We start from the raw sequence: 12,500 nt of genomic DNA, 5'->3' as shown, positions 1-12,500 counted from the left end.
CACACGACTATCTCTCTCCCTCACTCACACACACACACACACACACATCGTCTCTCTCTCTCACTCAGCACTCTCACCTCACACGCACACACAACACACCACACACAAACACACACAACCTATCTCGCGGCTCTCTCACACACTCGTCACACTCTATCTCTCTCGCTCTCTCACAAACACACACACAACACACACACACACACTATCTCTCTCTCTCTAACACACCACACACACACACACACACCACACACACACATCTCTCTCTCTCACACCCACACCACTCACTCACACACCACACACTCTATATCGCTCGCTATACTCACACACACACACACACACACACACACTCAGCTCTTCTTGCACACACACGCACACATGCACACACTCTATCTCTCTCTCTCTCTTCTCTCTCTCTCTGCTCTTACACACACACAACACACACACACACACACACGTGACGTTACGGCAGAAAACGCGAGCCGGGTCCCCGGCTGTCAGCTGCTGTTGTCATGCAGGTGTGTTGTACCTGTGTCAGACACCGCGGAGCCGCGGGGAGCAGGTAGAGAGTGCAGCAGTGATGATGATTCTCAGACTGGATATGCCAGTGTTTCTGCGTCGGCCACAGCCATCTTCATCCTCTTCAGCATGTCCTGTTAGTACACACACTCGGTCTTGCTGGGTTTTCTTTCTCTTCTCACGCTCCATCAGGTTGTTTCAGGCTCTTGTGTTTGTCAGATATAGAGGATTGTTCTGGATATGGCTATGTGTGCTTAAATCATGGACATCTCTCCTTCTCTTTTTATTATCCGGAGATGCACTGCCTCACATATATGACAAAAACTGCAGAAAAATTTCAAAAACTACTAATTTCACTGTAAATGCATTTGTGTTCACTTTGAGATCTTTTTATATAAGCATTGTGTTTCGTTGTTAACAGTTTTAAGTGGTTCATGTTAGTGCAAAAATGTACTTTTATGCTCAATTGTTTTGTCTTTAAAATATTGAAACGTTCTTAAATTAAAGGTTATTTTATTTGAGTATTGCAAAATGACAAAAGGTTTCTTGTTTTCTTAAAAAAATTGCAATTAATTTATGCTTAAAATAAGCAAGCAAGCGTATAGAATTATCCACAATGGTGATTCAAAGTGCTTAAGGTGGATTTAAAATAATCATAAAGTAATACAACACAAATGCATAAGAAATAACAATATTAAAAACAAAGAATGAAAAAAAGATTACATTTTGATTTTAAATGTTTTTAAAACAGTTAAAAAGAATAAATTTAAACAAGAATAAAATATCTGAAAAAAGAATCGTTTTCCTTTGAATTCAGTTGATTTTCACTGGCAGATATTCGTTTTTCTTGTTTTAAGCGTTAAACATCACATCATTTTATTTTTTTTACCAAGCCTGTCTTGGCTTTGGTTGTCAGAACATTGCTATTGGGTTGCTAAGGTGATCAGTGATGGTTGCTAGGTGTTTTCCTTCTGATTTAAATGACGCTCTGAGATCTTCTTCATCACTATCAGCACTTGTTACTAGTGAGGGTTAACTTAGTTCACTAACTAGTCAGAGATTACAGGAAACGCTTTCTTTCTGTAGCGCTTTATACAGTGCAGATGTTTTCACAGCAGCTTCAGACCATCTTTTTGCTGTGTGGGTGTGTGGTGTGTGTGTGTGTGTGTGTGTGTGTGTGTGTGTGCGTTTGTGGTGTGTGTGTGTGTGTGTGTGTGTCGTGTGTGTGTGTGTGGGTGTGTGTGTGTGGGTGTGCGTGTCCACAGATGGGTTCCGGGTTTCAGTGTCTTTCGTGAAAGAACCTGCTCATAAGGAATGGTTGTGTTGATTGACAGAGGATCTGCAACCAGAATTTATGGTACGGAGTCCGATGACCATGCACGCTCATTCTGAAGGACTCACCGGCGGGCCCCCGCTCGTGCCAATCACGGGTAGACTAGTTCACTGCGCGATTGTCATCCTCGCAGTCGTGTGTTTCTGTTAGGAACACCGCAGTTAAGTTGAAACTGCACACCAGTGGAGCCATTCAGATATTAATTAAATTTGACTCAAATCGGAATCGTACAGTTAAATGGGTGAAATGTATTATTCTAATGCTTAATCAGCTGTTTTCTGGTGTGAATCTCTGTTAAAGTGTGTAATGGTATTCTGTGAATGCGCTGAGCTGTATGTTTAGCCATCATTACTCCAGTCGTTCAGTTGTCACATGATCTTTCAGAAATCATTCTAATATGATGCTTTTGCATGCTCCAAGAAAAACATTTCTGGAGTATTATCAATGTTTGGAAACTGGTTTTAGATTTTTTTAGTATTTATTTATTGCGTTATTAAATAGCTGGATCTGATTATTAGTACAATATTGGAAAACATTAATATATTTGTGGAAACCATGTTATCGTTATATTCAAAAGTTGGTGTTTCGTTTGTTTTAAAAAAAGAGATTAACTCTTTTTATTCATCAAGCGCTGCATTATATGATCAAAAGTGACAGTAAAGACAATTTTATAAGTTATAAAAAGATTTCTGTTTCAAATAAACGGCTGTTTCTTTTGAACTTTACGTTCATCTGTGAATCCTGGAAACTAAAAATGCATCACAGTTTCCACACACAATATTAATGTTTTACAACGAGGTGATAATAATCAGATCCATTATTAATTACAAATAATAACTAGTTATTCAAACGTTTGAGCAGTAGTGTAAGGAGAGAGGTGACTTGTGTTTCAGCTCATTATAGGACTCTAGCCAGCAGAAGAGTGCTCTGTTATTTCTCTTCATGATGCTCACGAGGTCTCGTCTGTGGACGGGTCCTGTGAGTCCTTCAAGTGTAAAGGGGTTAGACTCCTCACATTTCCAAAATTGAGTTTGCAGCCCCTTGATTTAGTAGCTTGAGCATGTTTACTTAATGATAGAGACAGCAAAGATTTTCTGTTTACAGTTTCACTTTGTGGACTTTGAGTAAAATTTAGACAGATCTGCCAGGAATATAACTTTTTTATTTTGATTGAGTGCGAGATGATTCTTGACAGGTTTGATGAGATGCACCACACACACACACACCGCCTACACACACACCAACACTGAATCTGTGACACGCATGTTATTACTGTCATATTCCTCAGACTTGCTCCTGGTCTCTTTCAGAGGTCCAAGCTGTTTCATGCGTCAAGTCCAGAACGGGCGGGTTCCAGAGGCGCTGGAGGTCCAGAGACGGTGAGCCGCACACACACACACACACTGCCGTAATAACTCACTGTAGATGACGTTCTCATACTGTATCATACATTCACATTCACTTCAGCTAGATCCCAATAAAAGAACAAGGGCTTTGTCGTAATAATATATAACCCGCCATAAACTGACCTCTCTGGGTCAGTGTGTACACTTATCAGTGTTGCAACACAGTTGTGCTGCTCAATATTTTTTGGTGGAAATTGTGACACATTGTATTTTCAGGATTCACAGATGAACAGACAAGTTCAAAAGAACAGCATTATTTGAAATAGAATCTTTTGTCACATATAATGTCTTTACTGTCACTTTTTGATGCATTTGTTTAAGTGAGCCCTTGATGATTAGAAGCATTAATGACCCAAATATGTGAAGTTTTTTCACCTCCGAATTGCAGTGATGAGCGTGAAACACACACAGTCGCCCTCTGCTGGTCACAGGAAGCAGCCGCTGCACGACGATGAAGCGTGTTGCAGTGCCGTAGATGTGCTCAATCAGCTGTTCTACCGTCCCATCATGCATCTGGACAAATTCCCTTTGCACTGTGCAGCTAGTCTCATTATTAGAACAGATATGACACACGAGCCACCATGTTCCTTAACAAGAATTTCTACTATATGTTATTCATCAATTGGATGCATTTAAATTGATCACAAAAGGACAGTAAAGTATATTTATTAATGTGACAACAAGATTCTTCTATTTCACATAAATGCTGGTCTTTGGAACTTTCTGTTCACTCTGTGAATCCGTGAGGTCATAAAATGGCATCACAGTTTCCACAAAAATATTAATGTGTTTCAACATTTGATAATAATCAGAAATTGTTTCTTGAGCAGCAATCATCATATTAGAAAATGATTTCTGAAGATCATGGGTGACCACTGAAGACTGGAGTAATGATGCTGAAAATACAGCTGCGCATCAGAGGCAAAAATAAAGTTACAGTGTTATAAAACATAGAGTTGCAGCGACAGGCAAAAACAGCTGTTTTACATTACAAACTATTCACACCATTTTTTTATAAGTTAGATTTTGATCAAATTAAATGCAAGCCTTGCTGAAGCGGCAGAAAAGACTTCGCTTCCAGACAACATTAAACTTTCAGGTTCTGAGTGGTGAGTCCTGTGGTGCAGTGCAGATGGGTAGGTCCAGGGTGTGTTTATGTGTGTTCTGAATCTCGGCCTGCAGGCAAATGGAAATGCCAGCAGCAGCAGCGCAGCAAGCATATTGCGAGGGAGAAAGAGACGATCCGTGGCAAACTCAGGGTCAGACGCTCTGAAGCCGTGAACACGGATGCACACGGACACGTCTTCTTTGCCTCACAAACAATGACTATAGCTTTACAGCTGGAACTGGGATGAATTCTGCATCATGACCCTGTTAGTTTATTCTTCTGCAGAAATAAAATGACTTTGTGTTATTTCCTCAGTTTCCCCGTTTCAGGGTCCACCCCGCCGTGCGTCTGTAAGCTCCTCCCATTGTGGCTCTCCCCATCCGCCATCCCGCTGGGTGATCGATGGGCGGTCCCCTGTCCTCGTCCTCCCCCTCCCCCGGCCTCCCCTTCCCCCTCCCCGCTTCTCCCGTGCCTCCTCCTGTCGATGGCGACTCCCTGTCCTCCTCCCCCTGCCCCCGCCCCGCCCACTCTGCCGACCCGCCCCATCCACCGCCTCCTCGCCTGGGGTGGGTACGGGGGTCAGACCAGGATGACGCCACGCCCCCACGGGTCTCGCCCGCAATGATCGACGGAGCCAAACTGCGGCGCGTGCAACGGGGCGAGATCATCAGCGTCTGTCCTATTCGCCGTTCATTTCTCACAGGGGGATTTAAAAAGTCTTTGTTACGATATATAATCCATGAACACAACCAATAGTTACAGAAGAATCAAACATTACAAACTTTTATTTGAAGTGAAAAAACATCAGGCAACTTTTGTAGTTTGTGAAGTATAAAAACTATTCATTTAAAGTTGATTATATTCTATACAAACAAATGGTTGGGGTTAAGATGACGTGTGTCAAGTCTGACAGAAGCGTGTGTTTCAGGGACGATCCCGCTGGAAGATAGCCGTGGGAACGAGCGGGATATTCAGCGGATGCGGTCCATACTGGTGTCCAGGTCTGAGCGCTGGACATCGGTCGCGGTCCTTCGGACCTGTATGCGGGGGTCGGCACAAAGAAGACGTATGAAGAGTGGCTTTCTGGTCCACGCGACTTCGTAGTGGCCCAGGATCCTCGCAGGAAAATCTCTTCGTGTCAACAGGGAAAGATCAGATATCCACTTTAAATATATAAGCACTGGTCACTGAAGTTGTGTCTTATTTAGCTAGACAAAGAACTTATTAACACTTATCAAAACGTTAAGTCAGTTATAAAATATCAAATTCTGAATTTTTTTCCGTGCAATTCTGAGGAATAGAGATGTATTTTTTAGTTCATGGTTTGGAAAGGAAGTTAAAGCGTGCAGAACTGTGAGATGAAACAAGTCCTTTATGTTATCCTGTTGCAAGAAACAAGCTTTCGTAAGCTACTGAAGATTCTAGGGTTGTGGTAATATATAAAGGTATAATTTACAGAAGTGTAGAGGGGTTGTGAGTGACAGCAGTGCCCTGCTGTGCAGCGGCGCTCAGGAGGGTGTCTGATTGTAGGGTATGGGGTGTGTCAGGGTGCGAGCCGTGGGCATTCATCAGCGGACGCGGAAGCTTTAGACTCTGACAGAATGAAAAAGGAAACAAGTCAGATACAGGTTAAACAGCTTTTATCATACATGTGTACACTTCCATTGTAAGTCAGTAGTTTTTAGTCATGTAGTTGTGTTTTTTTTGGTCCTTTTTAGTAGTTGTTTGCTATAATATAAAAAATAGTTCTTTGTAAATAATCTATCGAAATTATTATAAAAATATAATACAGTATAAAAATACTATAACTTATTATATTCTAGCCGACATGCTAATCATGCATAGCAACATTGATAGTAACTATGTACGTCATGCTAAAAACCTGTTAGCGACCCTGCTAGTTAACTTGCTAATCATGCGTGAAACATGGTAGTGACCTGCATATTTAACATGATAATCATGCTCCGCAACCTGCTAGTAAAGTAACATGCTAGTTACTTGGCTAATCATGCCAGTATACATGCTAATCATTAAGAAAACTGCTGAGGACAAGCAAGAATGTCAGCCACAAACATGATTAGAAACATGTTAATCCTTCTAGAAACATGTGACCGACATGCTATTAACATTGATAATCATTTCACCAACATGTCTAGTGAACATGCTAGTTACTTGATTATCATGCTAGAAAAAGGTAGTAGTGACCATTGCCCAGTAACATTGCCTAATCATTTCAACAAAATGCTAGTAACCTGATAGTTACTGCTAATAATAGCTAAGTAACACGATAATCATGCTAACAACATGTCTAATCCGCCATCAACGAGCTAGACGTAACATGGTAATCATGCTAGAGAAAACATGCCAGTGACATGCTATTAACAAGCTAATCATGTCCGCAACCTGTGTAGTAACTAGTTATGTGGCTTAATCATGCTAGTAACATGACTAATAATGATAGAAACATGCTAGTTATTTGCTAATCATGTCAGCAACATGCTAGTAACATGCTACTTGCTAATCATGCTAGTGGGAACTGCAATCATGCTAGTGACATGCTATGACGTGCATAACATGCTAAGTCAGTTGTAAATGAAACCATGCTAATTCATGTCGAACATGCTAGTTACTTGCTAATCATGCTAGTAATATGCTAATTATGATAGAAACATGCTAGTGACATGCAATCATGTAATCAAACATGCTAGTAACATGCTAATGCTATGAAACATGCTAGTGACATGCTAATTACATGCTAATCATGTCACAGCAAAACATGCTATTAACATGCTAGTTATTTGGTATCATGCTAGTAGATGCTAATTATTGATAGCAGCATGCTAGTTTTATTTTAAGTACGTTATCTGGTAAAGTAACGATGCTAATGATGATCGAAAAAATGCTAGTGACATGCGAATCTGTCAGCAACTGGCTAGTAACACGGTAATCATGCCATCAGCATGCTAGTAACAGGATAATCATTGCTAGACCATGCTAGTACCTTGTAATCATGTCAGAAACAGTTAGTCACATGATACATGCTGAAACATGCACGGACTCTGCTGTACTTGTACTCTTGCCATAACATGCTAGTAACTGAAATCCTTAAACCACAGTATACCTGCTTAATCATTGCTAACACAGTTAGTACTTGCGACTACGCCAAGCAACATGTTAACAACATGCTAGCACTGCCTATCAGCTATACCTGCTAGTCACTTGTAATCATGCAATAACGGAGTTACTTGCTTATCATGCAGCAACATGATAAAACATGCTAATCATTGCTAGAAACATGTTATCAGCATCTATTGGAATCTTATCTAAATTTTCTTTTCAAAACTTCAGGCTGTTATTAACTGCTTTAAACTTTCAGTCTAGGCTTTCTCAAGCTAACCTAAAGTTTGTCTAGTTTTATACAGTTTTTTAAATACTTTTAGTTTTAGTTGATTATAAGAACCTCTTGCTTCAATTGCTTTCATGTCATGACGAGCGTTTTAATTGACAGGAAATCTTGGAAGAAGTGGTTAAGTGTGCACTGCACAAGGTGAGAAAGGGCGACGAGATCATCGATGGTACGTTTTTGTTGGTTTATTCAGCTTTCATTCAGCTTTCCTGCACACTCAAACTGCAGATCAACGGCGCCTGCAACACGATAGTCATGGGTTCGATTCCCAGGGGACGCCAAGAAATGATACAAATGTAAAATGTGACCTTGAGTGTGGTGTAAGGTTACTCTGAATGAATACAGCGTCTGCCCGAGTGCTTACATGTAAACAAGCGATGTGACTGACTTGCCCCAGTGTGTGAGTCCTGATGCATTCTGTGTTCTGTCATGCACACTCTGGCAGTGCATTAGTTTCAGACTCGACTGACTGTGATGCTGCTTATTTCTCCCAGCCATTTAGACATGAACTCAGTCGAATCAGCACCACATAAGTCATCCGAAGCCCTGCAGATCCTGCGGTATACAGCTGTATTCACGCGCTAGTTTAACACGTCTTGCAACGCGAGGAGCCCTGGGCGAGGGAGCTGAGGACGCACTGGAGAAAACATACGGATCCTCTATTTTTTTTGATTTATTATAAGTATATTATAGGTATAGTTGTTGTTAGTAGTAGTAGGGTGTTTCTCATGTAGAAGGTGAATTAATAAATAAAAGACGATAATATCATTGCACACACTCAAGCCTTAGACTTAACTTTTGTTTTACTTTCTCCTCAACGCTTCATCATGAGCACATTCCTGTTATTTTAGAGTTTTTGTTATCCTTTTTTGCCACAATATGTATTAATCCTGAAGGCGGTTTTTTAACAAGCATCATAGGCTTGTTCGAGTAATATTCTAATGAACCGACATCACATCGAATCCATATAGGAGTGTATGGAGACACACCACTGCGCACAGGTGTGTGAATCATTTAATCGCACACGCGCTTTATGGCTGGAAGGGATTGCGTTTAGGGTGGCCTGGGAGGACCTGGGAAGTATGTTTGTTTTATGATTTCTCTTTTGGACCAAGTGCTTACTGGTTGAACAACAACAACGACAAAAGATATACATGACATATTGTCATTAACAGAAGTGAATATAAAGAGGTGAAGGTTTTGTTGGATGAAGTCGTCTGCTATGTGTGAGGATGGCAGTCTGTATATGCAGAATATAAAGTCAAATCAAGAAGCCCTTTCAAACCGAAAACATGTTCTGTCACAAGTCACAGGAGCATCAATAAAATGATTCTGTGGATACTACAGAAAACCTGATGTGGAGTCAAGGGTCAGTTCAGACTTGCATGAGATAAACAAATCAAAGATCAGTTTCAAATAGTATCAAACAATTCTAACCATTATTCAGATACATTTTTAATAATAATAAGTACGAATAAGATTCTTACATGTCATAATAAAAAATTAATGAAGCACAATAACATCATTAAAGAACAGTAAATACAATAGGAATCTAATGAATACACTAATATCTTCCAATACGAATTTATGCTATTTATTTTACACCGTTTAGAAATACCTAAAGAAAAAAAACGTGTAAAAACTGAATATGTAAAAACACATAAATTAACACATTAGTATATCAAGTATTCTCAATGTGCAATAGTGCAACCAAGAGGAGTAAAATATCAAACATGAGAAAACCACTACACAAACGTAATAAAAATGATTTAAAACTAAATCTAAAAACAATCTTAAAAATTGTTTCAATATTGAAAAAATCATAAAAAACCCATGGTAATAAACCCAATACACTAATATATTAAAATAACGATCAAGCTCATTTTAATATGTTTACAGGAATCTGGATTTAAATACATAAGTAAATAAACACCCATTCATACATTTAAAAGGTACAAACAAGCCACCTTATAAAATCAAAATAAAGGTAAAGCCAGCAGCGCGAGCCCGACCCGTCCGCCGCCTCTTCGCGAGATTGGCAGGTGGAAGCGTAGTGGGGGCGGACGGAAAAAAAACTTCACTGGAAGACGTGGCGAGATTGTGTTTGTCGGAGTGTGTGCGCGTGTGCGGTTCAGGGGGTCGGGTGTGTTTGAGGGGTAAGAGAGCGTGCGTTAACGCGAGAGAGAGAGCAAAGGCGAGCGATGCTGGCGGACTTCCAACATGGCATCCGGCGAGACGCTGTACTAGTTCGAGGCGGACGGTCGGAGATGCCCGCGGAGTATCGTTGGAGCTGCACGAGTCGAGGTGGAGACCATCGAGACCACGGTGATCGGCGGCGACGAAGACGACGAGGACCAGCCCACGATCGCGCTGCAGCCGATCGTGACAGACGAACCGAGTCAGGTCCACCAGCACCAGGAGGTGATGCCTGGTCCAGACCCGGGAGGAGTGTGGTCGGGGCGGAGACGAGTCGGAGCTCCGCGGGGAAGACTGCTTCGAGGACCAGATCCTCATCCGCGGTGCCCGCGCCCGGCGCGGAGGAGTACTACATCGGGCAGACTCTGGTGACAGTCGCGGGGAAGAGCTCCGTGGGGCGGGTGGGGAAGAGAGCGGCGTTCGGGGGGGCAAGAAATCGGGCAAGAAGAAGCTACCTGAGCGCGGCGGAGGCCAGCGGGAGGAAATGGGAGCAGAAGCAGGGGCAGATCAAGACTCTGGAGGGCGAGTTCTCCGGGTCACGATGTGGGCATCGGGTGAGTATCCTTCCCCTGTGAGACCCGGGACTCCGCAGCAGGGCGTTGTTCCCCCCTACCCCGTCCGCGGAGCAGCGTGCCCGTTCCGCGGTCGGTCTCATCGTCACAAGTTGGGTGTCTTGCGGAGCGGGACGTGGACTCAGAATGCCGTCCCGGCTGTGTCTGTGTTTGAACGGACAGGCAAATGTTTTTATCTTCGATGGGCGCCGCCAATGTTCATCCCGAAATTCCACTGACTGCTGCGCCACGAAAAAGATATGGCGACGGTGTGCGGCGCTTGAAGATGGCGCGAGCGCGCGCAGCTGCCGCGGGTTAGGCCGAAGAGACCGTTTTTTTTAATAAAAACCGTTAAACGTTTGAATTAGGCTCAAGGCGGGAAGGAGCGCGGCGCCGCCTCTACTGGATTGCAAAGACGTGAAGGTGATGTTTTTTGGTTGTTTTCTAAGGTTTGGAACTGAAACGAGATTCCCAGCGTGCTGCTGTGTGTCTGTTCCCTAGCACCAGTTAGCAGAACTAGTGGGTGGTTAGGTGATTTTAGATATCAGCGTGTCTGGGAGGAAAGAAATAGTGTGTTTGATGTTTTTGAAGTGTTTTCTGTTGTTGTTGTTGTTTACTCAGGGACCCAGGATGTTACGGCGTCGCTCGTGTAACGCGGCAGTCTGTTATAATCCTCTAGATTCCGTGACCGCTCACTGACTTGAAGCCGTCTGTGTTTCAGATGACAAGAAGGACATCGATCACGAGACGGTGGTGGAGGAGCAGGTCATCGGGGAGGACTCTCCTCCGGATTACTCCGAGTACATGACGGGAAAGAAGCTCCCTCCCGGCGGCATCCCGGGGATCGATCTGTCGGACCCGAAGCAGCTGGCGGAGTTCGCCAGGTCAGACACACGGGCTCAGGGGCCGGGGATACAGGGTCAGAGGAAGCGCTTAACTCATCTTACATCTAGATCCAACACTTTCCACACCGAGCTCGGATTAAAAAGCTCTTAAATCAGAGCAGAAAGTGATAAAGTCGTGGCACTGCGAAAACGAATCTCTAACTCAGTGTTCTTTGTCGTGTTTTTCAGTGCAAATGTCAAGATTTGTTTACTAGAGATGCAAAATGAAGATAGGAAGTCTTGTTTTCTGTCAAAGCTGAACAGATATCTGTCAGTGTGGGATGAAAGCCAGTATATTTGTTCTTGTTTTAATCATAAATCAGTTTATCAAGACTTGTTGTATGTCATTGTGCATCTCCAGTAAAACCACTTTAATGTTGAGAATCTTATTGTGAGGACGAGCAGCACTGTATTACAGTAGAAGTTATTTTCATATTCTGGTGTTTGGAGCAGAAGCTTTCAGGAGGAATGGAGATCTGCTGAAGATGTATTTTCGATCTCGTGTTCTTGCTAATACGAGAGTAAATTCATGATAATTAATTGAAATCGAAAACTAGGCAAGTTTGGGCAACGGTTGATTAAAATGTAAGCGTTGAATTGAGACCAGCTCTACAGAATCTAAGATGAGAATTTTTTGTTCATTGTATTGTCTGGTGTTTTGCATTCGGATGCTTTAAATTAAACTCTAAAGATAAAAGTTGTGTGTGTGGTGGTGTGTCGATGTGTCTGTGTGTGAGTGTGAGGAGAGAGAGAGAGGTCTGTGTGTGTGTGTCGTGATTGTCTGTGGTGAGAGAGAGAGAGGGTGTGGTGTGTGAGAGAGAGTGGTCTGTGTGTGTGGTGTGTTGTGTGTGGTGTGTGGTCTGAGAGTGTCTGTCGTGTGTGTGTGTGGGCATCATGTGATCTCGGATATAGTGTTGCAGTGTCAGTTTCGTTGTGGAAAGCTCCTCTCTGTTGTGATGGAGTGATAGTATGTTTGATGTTGTGAGTGTGTGTTGCTCGGGCTGCGAGTGAGGACGTTCTGCTGCTCTGATCAGATGTTGACTTGTTAGTGTTTATTTCTCAGCCCTTCAGTCGCAGCTGAGCTCATTGTGCTCGATAGT

At 42.6% G+C, this 12,500-nt stretch overlaps 2 pseudogenes; both read left to right on the top strand.

Moving 5' to 3' along the window:
- LOC122144757 overlaps window positions 1-8,778 on the top strand; it is a 17,187-nt pseudogene extending 8,409 nt beyond the window's left edge.
- Window positions 8,779-9,989: 1,211 nt separating this feature from the next.
- The window catches only part of LOC122144756, a 5,446-nt pseudogene continuing 2,935 nt past the window's right edge, over window positions 9,990-12,500 (top strand).

The sequence above is a fragment of the Cyprinus carpio genome, unplaced genomic scaffold (assembly GCF_018340385.1).
Source record: "Cyprinus carpio isolate SPL01 unplaced genomic scaffold, ASM1834038v1 S000006754, whole genome shotgun sequence".
NCBI lineage: Eukaryota > Metazoa > Chordata > Actinopteri > Cypriniformes > Cyprinidae > Cyprinus > Cyprinus carpio.
This window is presented reverse-complemented; position numbering and strand designations above follow the sequence as displayed.